We start from the raw sequence: 12725 nt of genomic DNA, 5'->3' as shown, positions 1-12725 counted from the left end.
AATACATCATGTGTGAAGAACAGAAAGTCACTTTGCACCTTAGAGTGAATGGAGAAAAATAATGTATAATAAACCTGGAAAAGTAGAAATGGGTCAGCTTATGAAGAGGTTTCAAAGTCAAAATAGAAGAGTTTTTATGTTTGAGCCTCGAGACATTAGGGAGCCACTTGAGTTTACTGAGTAAGTTAGTAATATGGTCAGAGCTATGCTTTAGAAAAGTCCCTTTGGCTGCCATGTAGAGGACAGATGGGAGCAGGGGAGAGACTGAAGACAGGGAACCTAGTTAGGATGCTGCCCAGGCAAGAGATAGAGCCCTGAATTAGGGAGGTGGCTGGGTAAGCAGAGAGAGAAAGCATCACAAACCAGAGATGCTGTAGAGGTAATGACATCAAGATTTGGCAAGTGATTCAATATGGAGTGCAGAAGGTCATTCTGAAGTTGTAATGGGTGACCCTTGGCAGAAAGAGGGGAGTTTGAAGGCACAGTATATTTGAACAGAAAGGGTTCTGATCCTGTTTGAAATTCCCTGTGTGGAAGTCGCTTGAATTCAACGTCAGAAGCACTTGGGAACTCTGGGAAAAGATATCTAGTCAGTTAAGATCGTCACTTCCTACATCCTAAGTCTCCATGGTAACACTGTCCGAAAGAGAAGCACGAGCCCAACATCAATGATCTCTTTTGATCCTCACAAGCACCCTTGTGAGGGAAATAGGTAGGATGGATTTTGTCTCTATTTTACAGATAAGGAAGTGGAAGCCCAGGGAGGTAAAATAACCTGTCCAAAATCACAGCTATGGGCCCGGTCCTGCAGGATCCTCAGTTACTAGACTGTCCCTGCTGTGACAAGGACACAGACTCAGATATTTTTGAAAGGTTTTTCATTACAAAGTAAAAAAAAAAAGGAATTTCTGCTGGCTCATAAAATTCAACTAATCCGAAGAGCCTATTCCTCAAGCCCTTGAAAATAAGTGGCAATTTTCACGTCAAATATAGAGAAGAGAGTAGTCCAGCTGCCTCCTAAAGGGAGAGGGAGGGTGGGATTTATCTGGCAGTCATGGTAGCTGACAGGAGTCACCTCAACAACATTAACAATAATAACAAGAAACAACATTGTGTAATTATAACCACCATGCTTGGTCTTGGAGAAGAGTGAAAAAATGTCCCTCCATTCTTCTTTGCAGAGGTGGGGGACAATTAGTGCAGAACATTGCATGTGCTATCACACACGTACTGGTTGGTTTTGCTGAACTGCTTTTTTTCTCTTTCATTTTTATTTTTTCTTATAAGGGATGGTTCTCTGGGTACCGGGGAGAAAGGAAATGAAGGTGATGGAAAAGCAAAAGATTACAGTGGAAAACAAAAGAGTAATTATCTGTTGCTCAGGATGCTGTTTTCCATCAGTCATTGGACAAACATTTATTAAGTGCTTACTTTGGGCTAGGCTTTATACTAAGTACTGGATATACAAAGAAAGGAAAAAAAATAGTCCCTGATATCTCCTAAGGTGAGGAAACAATAAACAATTGGCTACTTACAGAGTGGATGGGAGGTTATTTCAAAAGGGAAGGCTTTATGAGTAGAGAGAGAGGGAGGCACCAGCAAAAGCTTCCTGCAGAAGGTGGGATGTAAGCAGAATCTTGATGGAAGCCAGGGAAATGAGGAGTCAGAGCATCCCAAACACGGAAACAGACGGTACAAAGGCTTGGAGAAAGGAGATCTAAATCACTTCAGAGGGCTTCTGTCACTTAGACTGTTTGTTGGCTTCTTATTCCTCCTGCTCCTTTATATCTGCACAGGAAGGGAGAGAGAGGAGAGGTAATCCCAAGCTGGTAAAGTCAGACGACTACATAGTGGCTCTAACTAGAGGGTTAACCTAGGAAAGGATCAGTGATTATGTAAAAAATTATTAGACCAGCTATTCTCTGATGCCTCTGCTACAATAATACAAACAATTAATGTCAACTCAACTCATGTGGCTCTTCCAAAAACACATCTAACAGCTTCTCCATCTTTTGGCCTATTTTTCCAATAAGATTTAAATGTCATCTGAACTCGGGAGGTGAGAAATTCTGAATGTATTCCAAAGACAGATAGAAGACAGAAGTTTTTGAGCTTGAATCTAAAAATCAAATAGAACCAAAAGACAAAGCAAACACCTCTGTGTGGTGGTTTTTCTTCTTTATAATATAAATGGTTCTCTCTGGGTGAGAAGGTTTCTCGGGGAGGTTTTCTGGAGGCAGCCTTAGTTTCAGTTAATCACTCCAAATACATTCAGGTGCTAAAAGTTCAGATCTTTTATTGTCTCCAATATAGCCTGGTTAGTTTTCTTAGAGGCCTATCTTTCTTCTTGGTTCCAAGAGCTCTTGCAGATTTGTCCCTTGCCTTTGCTCCCTTCTGCCTCCAGCCAGCACCAAGGTGGAAGATGAAAATGAATCTCTCTTGCCTTGGAGAGAGGGCTTGTGGGCTTCCTCCCAGAGTGCTCCTCTCCACCCCCAGTCAATGTTGCGAAGTAACTTCCTTGAAGCTCTAAGAGCTTCTTCTATATATATGATCTCCCAAAGGTTAACTCTTCCTCTGAGAGAATGGGATAGTGGGATATCTCCCAGCATGCTCTCTGGCCCTAAGAGCTTCAAAGGAGGTGTGAATTCGGATATCTCATACTAAACCCTGAAATCTCCCAAACGTGTGAACTCCATTGAATACTTAAATACTTATGAGCTCTCTAAAGGTGTGAACACAAGCATTATTGTCTATAGTATTAGCAACTTATCACCTTGTAAGGATTCACTCTAAGGTGTGAACCAATAAGCATTGTATCAATTCCATTGAGTTAACACTAGGATTCTGACATCTCCCTTGAGTTTTCACATTGTTTCAAGTTGAGTTGACACTAGGATTCCAAAACCTTGGTATCCTCCAAGTGAGAAGTCTGTGGCTGTGTTTGTCAAGAAATTTACTGGAACCCTGAAATCAAAGATCCATAGGAAGAGCCTATTAAAAGCATCCAATACCCATGGAACACTAGTCTTAACATGTATTTTTGGAACTGTCAAATAAATCAAAACAGATTTAGAAAGTATCCTAACAGAACCTAGTGCTATATCAATAAAATCCAAGACTGTAGTCCAGCTGCCTCCTACAGGGGGGCGGATTTAATCTGGAATAAGAAGCCAATTAATTTAATTAAAACTGCTAGCTCCTCAGATTCATTTTCCCAATTCTCATCATTTTGCATTTGTGCTGAGAAGAGTAGTCACTTCGACAACATCAACAATAATAACACCAAGAAACAAACAGCTCTGGAAGGATGAACCTTATCCAAAAAAGAGAGGAAGGGGGTGATTGATAGACATTATCAGAACATATGATAAACAGATTAACAATTTAGTTTTTGGAAAAAAAAAAAAAAGCAAACATTGTATTAGTGAGGGTGGATAGGCAGATGCCATTGCGATTACTGAATATAACCAAACATGGTTTTGCCTCCAGATGGAGCCTTTGAAGCAGCTAAGATTCAACAGTGGAATCAAAAGATCCCCCATAAGCACGTGAATGAGCACGTGTACAGCATGAATTCAACCAATAATACCCCGAGAGAAGTCCCAAACAAACAGCTAAGCCAATTAGCTTTGGTTTGTTGCTGCGGAGTTTCAGGACCATGGTCACCGACACCAGCAACTCTAGCCTTATTACTGTTAAGAAAGCTGAATGTATGGATCCATGCAAGTTATTTGAAAATGGTAGAAACTGCAATTCAGGCTGCAAAAAGTTAGCTCTTCTTTAATGCTGTACCATGTAGTGATATATGATCTTGTAGCAAGAATTACACTTCAGAAGTAATTTTTCAGAAACTAATAGATAACAAATCTCTGTCTTACAGAAAGACCTTGAGAATCTCACCCAAAAACTGTCCTGTAACCAGAATATTATTGCAGACAGAACTGTAGCTCATAATCACTCAGAGATAACATCGTTATAACATTTTAATAGATGTCAACATAGCAAATGTGCATCATTTCCAAGCTATATGGAATGAAAAGCTTTCCAAAATGTGATGGTTGTGAATTTTGGAACATATTATTTGATGTCGTAGTTATAAATGTTTGGACTCCAATATGAAAGTGGTCCTAATGACCATAAAAATATAAGCAATGACAGACAGTCTGTACTTTTCCACTGTCCTGAATCATTCTGACTCTGTGTCAAACATGTAAACAATGGGTGCTCCTGATTGGACAAAGCTTTTGGCCAATTAGAATGACTGTGAGTCACACCCATTCCTGCATTCTGAGATTATCACCTCAAATCTTTACCCAATTTCTGATCCAAATTTCTCCCATCTGAATCTGGTATCGATAAGTGAGCTAGGGAGTTTCCTTACCACATTTGGGTCTGATTCAGAATGTATCCTTCAATATCTTACACACTGCTTCACTGCTCAGACCTCCCTTTCCCACACTCTGAACATATACCACTGAAACTTTTGCCCCCATACACATCTCCCTCCCCCTCAAGCTGAGTGAACGGGAAAGGTAGATACTATTGTCTCCATTCTGTGGATGATGAAACTGAGGCAGAGAGGTTAAGTAACTTGCCCAGAGTCAAAAAGCTAGAAAGCGTCTGAATCATAACCCAACAAATCATTCAGCCTCTGAAGATCCCTGAATAGAGGAAACCCACTTTGGCATAATTTCCATTTATTCTAATGTATACTTGCTGTCTCTGAGTAATACTTAAGCTAGTGGATGAGAAAAATGCCATGGATATAGTTTACCTATATTTTAATAAAGCTTTTGGATAAAGTATATCATATTGCTCTTGTGAAGAAGGTTGGAAAATGTAAATTAAATTCAGGGCTTCTTAAACTTTTTTAACTCCCAACCCTTTTTTGCTGGAGAAATTTTTACGTGAGGGTATATAGGGATAGAGGTATATAAAACAGGTATACAAGTCGAACATTTACTGATAATAAATCACCAATTCTCGATCCTACCTTCAGTTACACAACGCATATATGTCTTGCCCCACAGTTTAAGAAACTGTAGATTTAATAATTCCAAGCAGAAGTGGTCAGATGGCCAGACTCAAAGAGTAGCTGTTAATGAATGGTTCTAAGACAATTTAGCAGGAGGTCTGCAGTGAAATGCCCCCGAGATGTGTGCTTGGTTCCTTGTGGCTCAACGTTTTTATCAATGACTTGGATAAAGGTATAGATGGCATGCTTATCAAATGTGCAGATGACACAAATATGGAAGAGAGTGCTAAAATACTCAAGCTACAAAAGGATCCTGACAGAAGCAATCTTTGGGATGAATCTAATAAGGGGAGAAGAAAAACATTTAATAAGTGCTGTACTATATGCCAGAAATACTTCACAAACATTATCTCCATTCTGCAGTCAGAGAAACCAAGGCAGACAATGGTTAAGTGACTAGCCCAGAGTCACACAAGCGGTAAGTATCCAAGGCTGGATTTGAACTCAGGACTTTCCAACAGAGTCTCAGCCCTATCTATTGCACTGCTGAACTGGAGAAATCTAATAGGGAAAAATGTTGCATTTGAGTACAAAAAACCCAACTCCACAAAAAGAAGATGAAGGAAGCATGGATAGGCAGCAATTGTTCTGAAAAAGGATGCAGGGGATTTGGTGGACTGAAAGCTCACTATGAGTCAGCATGAGATGTGGCAATCAAAAAAAGCTAATGTAATTTTAGGCAGCATTAGGAAAGGCAGGGCTTTATGGAATCAGGAGGTGATAATCTCATTGCCCTTTGTGCTTGGCAGACTTCATCTGGAATATTATGTTCAGTTCTGTGCCACAGAGTTTAAGAAGGGAAGGACACAGAACAACTGGAAAGTGTCCAGAATAAGACACACGAGATGGTTAAAGGCCTTGAATTTATTACATATGAGGGTTGGTTGAGAAAACTGGGTGTGTTTTGACTAGAGAAGAGTGTGTTCCCATTTGGAGAAGCGATGGGACCTTTTCTGCTATTCACCAGAGAGCAGAATCAATTACAATGGGCAGATGACAGGAAAAAAGTAAAAGTGAAGCTCAATATATGGGGAAAGATCCTAACAATAAGAGCTGAACAAGATTAGAATGGGTTACCTGGGAAGGTAATGGGTTTCCCCTCAGTGGCAGGTAGTGTGTCTGGTTTGCCATTTCCTTCTCAGCTGGATTTAGGCAAATAAGGGTAAAAGTGATTTGCCCAAGGTCACACAGATAGTAAATATCTGAGGTCAGATCTGAACTCAGGTCTTCCTGATTCCAAGCCCAGTGCTCTATACACTGAGTCACCTGTTTCCCTCTCTTTCCTAAACTAAATCTTTATTCAGTCTCTTCCACCAATTTTTGCCTGGTATTTACAGAAACTTTTTAAAGGATGTTTTTACAAGTTGACCTAAAGCAGGGACTCTTAACCCACAGGAGACTGTGGAAAAATTGTCTTGTTAATATTTCAATATATTTGGTTTCCTCTGTGAGCTTATGTATTTTATTTTAATGCATCTAACAAAAACATTATTCTGAGAAAAGATCCATAGATTTCACCACACTGCCCCAGGGGTCCAGCACACACACACACACACACACACACACACACAACTAAGTATTCTTGAGTTGAAAGAGTATCATGATTTAAATGTGTTTTAGTGGCTTAAACTAGTAAAGAAAAAGAATTCAATGAAAAGGAATATACAGTTACCCTTTCCACATCCATAACTCCCCTGCAATCTAGAAAATCAGTGTAAATTCTCCATACCAGAGAAGAAATCAGTTTTTTTTCTTTTTCTTCTATGGGGGGTTTACAGTAGAGTAAAATTTGGGATATTTGTGCCAAATACTGGCCTTCATCTGCAACTTGCACAAAACTATTTAATTCCTATTTAATATCTTATGCCAATTGAAAAGCACTACAAGCAAAGTCACCCTGTGGAGAGGATAACTGAATAAGTTTTCTTATTTGTTTTTGCTGTAATTTTATTTCAGGCACTGGGCTGGAACCTTCTACAGCCACTTAGTGACAGCATGTGAAAATTTCAGGCCCAGAAAGTATCAATTTAGACCCTCAACTGCAGAAAAAAGGAAAAGATATTTTCAAAAGTGACAACTTTGTGACCCTTCCTCCCTTACTAGCTTGTCTTAAAATTTACTTTAAATTACTACCACTGGAGATGAAGACATTTTGCCTCCATCGGCCCCTGTTTCATATATAAATACCCTTTGGAGGGTTTTTAGCGAAGGCAGAAGGTGCCAGAGATGGTTTTGGTGAAGCTAAAGAAAAACAAATCTGTGTGCTGCCTTCAAGGCTAGAATTGGCTGCCAAAATTACAGAAGGGAACATTTGGTATCATGAAGATACTGGGCATCTGGAGACAAGGTCAGGGGGCAGAGAATGAAGTGGCTCATGTCTACCCAAAACAAATTTATAGTGTCATAAGATTTGAAACTGGTGAGGACTTTAGAGACTATGTATTCCAGCTGACTCATCTGAAAGAAAACAAATTGAGACCCAGAAAAGAACAGTTACTTGCCCAAAATCACACAATTAACGATCAGTAGCTCTGAAAAGCAGATAAAAGACTTACAACTCTAGAGCCAGTATTCTTACCTGTTTGAATGTAGGCTCCTTGAGGTCAGGGATTGTGTCATTTTTGTATCCTTAGCACTTGATATATCACAAGAATTAAAATGCTCTAGTAATTTCTTTTTCTTTTTTTTTTTTTTTTTTTGCTGAGGCAATTGGAGTTAAGTGACTTGCCCAGGGTCACACAGCTAGAAAGTGTTAAGTGTCTGAGGACAAATTTGAACTCAGGTGCTCCTGACTTCAGGGCTGGTTCTCTATCTACTGTGCCACCTCCCTGGCCCAATGCTCTAGTATTTTCACCTTTTATTGGTTGTTTGTCCGCTTGTTGTTTTTTCTCTCATATTTTCTTTCTCATATTTTTCTTCCCTTTTAATCTGATTTTTCTTGAACAGCATGATATGGAAATATAGTTAGAAAAATTGCCCATGTTTAACTTATATCGGGTTGCTTGCTTTCTTGGGGAGAGAAGAAGAAAAAATTGAAACACAAGGGTTTGCAAAGGTGAATGTTGAAAACTATCTTTGCATGTATTTGGAAAAAATACTATTTTTTAAAAAGTAAAACAAAAAATAAAATTTTAAAAAAGAACTAAAGGGGCAGCTAGATGGTGTAGTGAACAGAGTACTGGCCCTGAAGTCAGGAAGACTGAGTTCAAATCTGGCCTTAGACACTAAATATTTCCTAGCTGTGTGACCCTGGGCAAGTTACTTAACCCCAATTGCCTCATAAGATTTAAAAAAAAAGAACTAAACTGCTTATTCATTTATTTGTTTGTATGTCACACAATATGTTTCATCATTTGTCCCAGGGCCTTCTAATCTTAGGAAATGAAATTTTCTTAGTGTTTAGACACTTTAAATTTCCAAATGCAAATTGATGGTTTAGTTTTTGTTTGGTTGGTTTTTTAAATTTCCAAATGCAAATTTATGGTTTAGGTTTTTTTTTGTTGTTTTTTTGTTTTGCTGAGGCAATTAGGCTTTAAATTTACTGTGCTAAGTATTTGAACTCAGGTCCTCCTGACTTCAGGGCTGGTGCTCTATCCACTGTGGCACCTAGCTGTCCGAAATTCATACTTTCGTTTCTCCAGCAGCCAAAGTCAGGAAGTAAAACAGTTGAGCTTTTCAACTTATAGTTCTGGACTACCCTATACTTGGTGCAGTAGAATGGAAAGAAGCCTGGCTTTGGAGTCGGAGGATCGAGGTTCCAATATTAGCTCTTCCGTGTGACCTCTGAGCTTCAGTTCCCTCTTCCTTAAAAGGACAGAACTGGACTACATGAACTAAATCTCTAATCCTTCAATCCAAAATTCATTCTTCGATTTTCTCCTCCTCCTCTTCCAGAGAAGACAGGCAGTACCTGTAATAAGCACCAAAGAGAGAAATCATTCACTAGGTTTCCCACCTTCAAGCACTATGGCTATTATCAGCCATTAATAAGACTCTGAAGAGAATGGGTCGCACCAGCTGACTGGCAAGGGAAAAAAGAAAAAGGGAAAAATCAAACTTCTTTGGGGGTATAAAAGGTCAAAAAAGTTTACATGGATTTTCCAGATCCTGGGGTCTTTTGACACTATCCCCTACAGTGTAGAAGGGATCGCTGAAGAAAGCTTTGGCTAGCTCCAGAAAGGCTCAGCTAAGAATCAGAGCTAGTCCTCCCCAAATGCCTATAATTTAGCTCAAGAATCAGAGAAAACTGGGAGAGGAGACTCTTCCAGGGTGCTTTGACTAATGAAACTGCATAATCAGGCCTCAAAGTTCAAGAGAAGAGCCAAAATGGCAGCTGGGGTGATGGAGGTCCAATCACAGGTCAGCTCAACTGTCATTTTCGATTTCCAAAAGAATGGGAGTCATGGAGTGGATGTGGCCAAGAGCCTAACACCTTCCTAGTGTCTGACACTAAGCAAGACTTTTTTCAGGGCCAAAAGGAATGATATTGAAAATGGAACAGGGGCAAGTAGGTGGCGCAGTGGATAGAGCACCAGTCAGGAGAACCTAAGTTCAAATCTGGTTTCAGACACTTAACACTTCCTGAACTGTGTGACCCTGGGCAAATCACTTAACACCAATTGCTTCAGCCAAAAAAAAATGCAACAGGAATTAGGAAGATGAATGGATTTTTAATAAGTGAAAAAGAAATTTTGACTAGCTGTATTTAAGCTAATTGGAAGACCAGATTTCAGGATGGATGGAGGGATAGATAGATATCAAGGCTTTGAGTTAGAAGGGACTTCAGAGGCTCAGCAATCCAAATCCATTAATCTTACAGAAGAAGCTAAGGCCAGACAGGGGAAGTGATTTGCTCAAGGCCACACATAAGATCTTAGATCTTGAGCTAGAAGGAACTTCAGAGTTCAATTCCCTTATTTTATTATTATTAGTTTTTTTTGGTGAGGCAGTTGGGGTTAAGTGACTTGCCCAGGGTCACATAGCTAGAAAGTGGTATCTGAGGCCAGATTTGAATTCAGATCCTGCTGCTTTCAGGGCCGGTGTTCCATCCACTGCAACACCGCATAGTTGCCCAGTGCCCTTACTTTAGACAAAAGGGAACTCGGGCACAGGAAAGTAAGTGACTTTTCACAGGTCACATATAGCATCACAGGATTCTAGAGCTAGAGCTGGAAGGGACCTTGAAAGCCAGCTAGTCTCATTTCTTCATTTTGCAGAGAACAAACTAAGGCCCACGCAGGGGAAGTGACTTGCTCAAGTCACATAGCTTATAAAGAGCAGAGATACTCGCATGATTTATGAGTTCAGCTCAATCAACAACTAAGGAAGACCTTTGTATCAGGAACCTTTCCAATTACCTGAGAATACAAAGAAAGGAACAAAAAGCAAAGCCCCTGACCTCAAAAAGTGTTCCTTTTAATGGGAGAGATATCACATAAACCAGTAAATGAATGAAAGAAACAGGTATATACATACACATGTATACAGATATACACTAGATATATACATCGTTGGTCCAAGATGACTTTCGAAGGGACTGCTGTAATAGCTACGGGGGGTCTTGGAAAGACCTCCTGCAGGGGTTGGCTTTTGAGCTGCTTTTTTATAATAATAGGTTTTATTTCCCAAGGTACATGCAAAGACAATTTTCAACATTCACCTTCGCAAAACTTGTTCTCCAAATTTTTCTCCCTCCCTCGCGCACTCCCCTGGAGAGCAAATAATCCAATCTAGGTTAAACACGTGCCATTCTTCTAAACATGTTCCCACATTTATCATGCTGCCCAAGAAAAATCCGATCAAAAAGGAAAAAATGAGAAAGAAAATAAAACAAGCACATTTATTTATAAAATCCTGGAGTACGATTGCACAAAAACAACACAACAACTTGAACTGAGTTTTGAAGGAAGCCAGAGAAAGTAAGAGGCAGATAAGAAGTACCGGCACATGCCCCAAATGAATCGAGAACAATGAGGATTAAGAAAAAGTTATTGGATTCAGCAATGAAGAGATCACAACTTATTTTGGAGAGCCAGTTTTAGTTGAATGATGAGGTTGAAGTCAGATGGCAGAGGAGAGGGGAGTGAGAGGGGTAGAAGCTAGATGGCTTCCACAAGGAGAAGGAGAGATGTATGGTCTGCTAGCAGGAATGGTCAGATCACGGGAAGATCTCAAGGATCAAGAAGATTCGGGGATGGTTGGAGGCAACAGGAAAGAAATCAGTGAAGCACAGAGTGGTGATAATATTGTGGGCAATATCCAGGATGGAATAGGATCAAGGTTGTGTATAGAAGAGTTTGCCTTGGCAAGGAGAATGGTCACCTCTTCAGATGAGATGGGTAAAGGAGGAAGATGGCAGAAAGAAAAGATGTCTGAGTGATGTAATATGAGGAGGGGGAGAAGGGAGCAAAATGAACCATGATACTAAAGTTGATAGGAAGCCCAGAAGGCAGACAACCAGCATTTATTATTTACTGTGTGTCAGGCCCTGTGCTAAGCTCTTGGTATACACAGAGAAACAAAAAGAAAGAGTCCCTTACTTCAAGAATGGGAGAACATATCGAAGGAGCTGAAAAGGGAGGAGCAGAGACAGAAAAGATACCCTCGGGGATCATGGTAAGGAAGCTGGAGAGTCAGAAGCACAGCTGGGAAGCATGGTCAGCCTGTACCTGTCACCAAAATGGAGGTCCTCCTGAAGAAACTGCCCGATTGAAGGAGGAGTCACAGGTGGGGGGATATCGCAGGGAAAGAAGGGAGCAGAGTCATGACGATCAGGTCGAGTCACAGTCACTGCCAAGAAGGGAATGATGTCATTGGAGTTTATTGAGCAAGGAGATGATATGGTCAAACATCACAGTCATGAGCCTCAGGCAGTCAGTGGAAGGTAAGTTCAGAAAAGGGGTGGAGGAAGGGTCCAAGATCAGGTAACAAGCACATCCTATCATCCCTTATTCACCGGTCACTGTCTTGGAAGACACAATCTAAGGGGCAAGGATGAATATCTGGGAGGGTCACCTACACAGCTGTAGGTACTCAAGTAATAGTAAGGTTATAACTGCCCTGAGACACCAAAGACAGGTTCCAAAGGGGAAAGCTGGGAGGAGGGAAAGAGTGGCTTTTGGGAGGAGAATACAAAGGTGTGGCTGTTAGTGAAAAGGCCCCTGATGGCTAGAGAGGAATCCAGCCCACCGTTTTACCCTCCAGTTGGTTGATCAAGTAGTCCTTGGGATTTTACTCCCAGCTCCCAGTTGTGGACACTACTGGTCTAGATATCACTTCCATTTCTAAATCTCTTCCCAATTAACAGCAAATCATTCCTTTACACTGGTTGCAAGGGATTAAATCCAGGCCTACTGGAACCATGAACAGATGACCAGAGAAAGCTCCTTCTCCTTTCCTCATTCTAGTTCATTCTCACCTCCAAGTACTCTCAGGTGTTTTAGGAATAGACATCGTTTGTCTGAGGGTTGTGGTGACTTCCCTTTCATTAGCTTTTAGCCAAGTATTGGTTTTGTGCAATTGTACTCCAGGATTTTATAAATAAAACAGCCCAAAATAATAACAGTTCCCATATGGGGGACAGAGGGAGGGGGCAGGACATTAAAGCTTACAATGTACTTTTGATGACCATGGGAGGTACAGAAGAAGTTAGCCTCATTATCTCATTTGATTCTCACAATGACTGAGGTAG

Source organism: Sarcophilus harrisii, chromosome X, assembly GCF_902635505.1.
Source record: "Sarcophilus harrisii chromosome X, mSarHar1.11, whole genome shotgun sequence".
Taxonomy (NCBI): domain Eukaryota; kingdom Metazoa; phylum Chordata; class Mammalia; order Dasyuromorphia; family Dasyuridae; genus Sarcophilus; species Sarcophilus harrisii.
This window is presented reverse-complemented; position numbering follows the sequence as displayed.